Source organism: Coenobita brevimanus, chromosome 115 (assembly GCF_032717465.1).
Source record: "Coenobita brevimanus isolate Jiangsu-jjx chromosome 115, ASM3271746v2, whole genome shotgun sequence".
NCBI classification, from domain to species: domain Eukaryota; kingdom Metazoa; phylum Arthropoda; class Malacostraca; order Decapoda; family Coenobitidae; genus Coenobita; species Coenobita brevimanus.
Genome location: NC_137068.1, coordinates 309,922 through 314,081, shown reverse-complemented (window position 1 = coordinate 314,081; position 4,160 = coordinate 309,922).

The following is a 4,160-nucleotide window of genomic DNA, read 5'->3' as shown; positions in this document are numbered from 1 at the left end:
GTAGCAACATCATCATCATCATCATCATCATCATCAGCCTGAGTCCAGTGAATTACAAAAGCCTCTCCCATCTTTTTCCACTCTGCACAGGTAGATATTACCCTGTTCCATCCAATCTCGGCAAATCTCTTAACCTCCTCTCGCCATCTTGCCCTCTTTCTGCCTCATCCTCTCATTCCCTCTCCAGGCTGCCACTCAAGTTACCCTGGTTGCCCACCTGTTAAATGTTTTACGAATGACGTGACTTGCCTACATCCATTTACCAGTATGTTTTGTTTTTATATATCCAAGATGATCCGCAAATAACTCTCCCCTAGAAACTCATTTGGAGGTATTTTGTGTTGCGAGGCCGGCTCAGTCTGCTGGTGTGGGCGTGGGTAGCATCAGAGTAGGGACTGAATAAATGATGCAGGGCAGACACATGACAGTCTGCTGCCGTGTGTATGGGTGTGGCAGAAGAAACAGGAAATGGAGAAATGATGCTGGATAGCCACGGATAATGCTGAGTCGTCCCTGCAACACACGAGAATTCCCTGGCGGAGTGGAAGAGGAAGGGTTTATGTGGACAACACTGCACTCGTATAACTCCTACGCTGCAGAAATTATCCCCTAAGCGGAATATACCAGACAGGATTTAGCGGTAATACAGAGCTGTTACGGTATGTACCAGATTAGAATGGCTAACTGATAGATAGATACGGTAGATACAGCTAGCTAGCTGCTAGATAAATAGACTGAGACAGACAGATAGACAGATGGACAGACAAAGCTAGCTAGATAAACTGATAGATACGGAAGAAAGATAAATAGACAGACAGATATCACCTCTGGCTTTGAATCAATCCGCGTACGTCACATCCATCTCACTAAAACAGTAACGAAATGCAAGGTCAATTATCGGGGAACTTTGCGAATAATTTAGGACAAAGTTTGGTTCGCAACTGCAGACAAATTACAATCAGTGTAATCTTGTTCCAATATTCGGCTGAAGTTGGACAACCACAACGGTTTCCACTTAATCCCGCGTAATTTGCTTGCCAGTCCTGAGTGCTGCGGTTATCGACCCTCAACACACGCCATGCATTTGTTGAACTTGTTACTGAAAGCCTGAAATGACTGTGTTAATAGTGCACCACTTGTTTGTTGAAGAACGTCTCTCTCTCTCTCTATATATATATATGTATATATATATACCGGGTATATATATTTAAGTTGGAAGTTTCTAGTTCACCAGAGAGCTCCCGGGTGTTTTTTCTTTTAAGACTGAAATGTTCCTAAAAGTTATCTCACACACACACACACACACACACACACACACACACACACACACACACACACACACAGGATACATTTGCAGAGTTTGCCGCTGATGGCCCCACATTTCCGTGTTAGTGGTGTGTAGGGTGTGTTCTCTCTCTCTCTCTCTCTGTATGTATGTATCAAATAAAGCCTACGGTATGTACCCACCTACGTACAGTTTCTCGTCTATCTTTATATGTACTGTATATGTCTATCTATCTATCTATCTATCTATCTACCTATTTATGTAATCTATCCGTCAACCTCTCTCTCTCTCTCTCTCTCTCTCTCTCATCGTCGTGTACCCCCTCGAAGTCAAGAACAAGCAGTGCAGCTGATGTGGCTTCATATGACGAAACAGGACCACTGCCACTATGTACGGTAAGTAGACTCATATGGGAACAACAACAATAATAATAATAATAATAAAAATAATAATAATAGAAATACATTATAGGGAGCAGTAGTAGTAGTTTCAACCCCAGCCTCTTCTGTATGTGAACCCACTGAACTGCAAGACAAACTTAATTCTCTTTCGCAGTCCGCCATTGTACTTTCAGAGGACAGGGAGGCAGCTGCGGGACGTATAACCAAGGGAAGGATTAAGGAAACTGAGGGACATTTGAAGAACCAGGCAGCTCCACCGCCTGGTTATACGAGTATCAGTACCACCACGTGAAGGCACCCCCCCTCCAACACCACGTCATGGCAGCAAAGGGGTTAAATTTTGTGGTAGCAGCACAGTGATGCGAGACGCCCCCTTGGCAGTCACTGAGGGAGGCTGTGGATGTATTGATTATATATTAACTCTTGCTGCCACCACGTGACTTTACTATGTATCTACCTGTCTGTCTGTCTATCTATCTATATACGTATTTCTTCCTGTAAAACAGTAATGTTATATGCTGCCACCACACGACTTAACTTGAGGTACGGTAGACGTTATGTGGAGAAAGGGCTGAACAATCTCCTTAATCACTTTATGCTCTTCTTGATACTAGGCTACCACACGATTTTACTCATATGCAGTGCCATGACGAGCCTACACGTAGTGGTGCGGTCAACCCAAAGTGAATCGAAGCAGCTGCGTTGCCCTCTTAGAAGTCAAACCTCTTCATATTCCCTTCCCCCCTTCACCTGGTCCGACTCTGGCGAATCGCTGTCTACTACAAGGAGGAGATGGATCCCCACACGTGTATGTACTGTAGCTCTTGTACCTGTAGGACGGCCCTACAAAAGCAGTTGCTCATCTGAGGTCGCCCCAGCAACAATAAATTCGTCTTCTGCAACACCTCTCGCAATGAGAACTGATTTTCTCCACAAGAGCATCCCTATATTCCTGCTACCGCCTCGCGATTTTACTCATCCTAGGGTAGACGTTAATTTGTGAACAGTTTATGTTTAGTTAAGGTCTTTCCTTTCCTTCATGAAGATAGAAACAGTCTCTGTAAAACCCTCCAAAATTTAGCTACGTACAGTCTTGTTTCCGCCATACGATTTTACTATCTTTCAATGGAAGTGTGGTGAAAGTAGCGCTCGTTTACTGCACATATTATGAAAGAGACAGTGACAAATCATATACAGAAAATCTCCATAATCTAGAGCATATGCACGCCCTTTCCATAGTTCATTTTGGTTACTCCCCGAGTTGGGCCAGCATATGGAAGGCTCGTATCCTAATGCACGAGTAAGATAAAGTCTTCATCTGGTAAAAAGAAAGGTGACTAAAGGAACAGATTAAATGTGTCATCATCTTTTTAAGTTTTCGCAGTGACTTGGCACCAGGCAAGGCAAGCTGTGGAAGTACTGATGATGATGATGATGATGATTTCAGGTAGTCATATTTTTCCCAAGTGAAAATGCAAGAGGAGTGATAAGATGGTAGAGAGCCACTTGGTAGCAATTCCGCATGGCAGGCTGTGGATGATGATGATGATGATGATGATGATGATGATGATGATGATGATTCCTGCCACCGTCACAAGAAGGGATGGTGGAAGGCCACTTGGCAGTCACCAGGGGAGGCTGTGGAGGTATTGATTTTGTGCACCCGCTGCCTCTCCTCCCTTGCCTTGCCTTGCCCCGCTCCTCTCTCTCTCTGTCAACACTCACTATCAAACGCTTTCAGGGATTCGAACCACGGCGCGAAGTCACTCAGCAGAAACGATAAAACAACTGCAGTAAAGGTTAATTTTACTCGATGCCAAAAATCACACGCCAAGTTTATCTGGAAAAGTTTGAAAGAAAGATGTCAATTGTTTTTATCCTCTCAGCATCACAATCACAAATGTATTCAGGGTTCCGTCTCTTTACAAGGTCATTTACCAAAATTACGGTAGTTTATTCCGTGCTTTAAAAAATATATATACAAGAGAGGAAAGAGGAAGAAATTTATCAAAATTGTCATCTCTCATCAGACACCACACACACAGTCAAAAAAGCCTTCTGGGGATTACCATATACAATATCTTGGCAGCGATAGTCTCTTTAGTAGGTGTTAAAAAAGTCAGAGAGAGAGAGAGAGAGAGAGAGAGAGAGAGAGAGAGAGAGAGAGAGAGAGAGAGAGAGAGAGAGAGAGAGAGAGAGAGAAATACAGTTCTTACACCTTCACATGAGCCAGTATTTCGTCCTTTTGCAGATTACGTAGATGAGTGGCAGAAAGACCGCTGCGGCTCTACATCTTTCCATATCATTCTTCGTGACAAGAATTATGTTCTAGCGCCACTCTATTACTACAACTCAGCATTCTAAATCGAGAGACGGTAAGTTTAGGCCAAGTCTGACTAAAAAGAATAAAACTGCCTTGAAGTTGATCTGGTGTTAAGCACATACACAGGAGAGGATGGGATAAAAATAAGGCT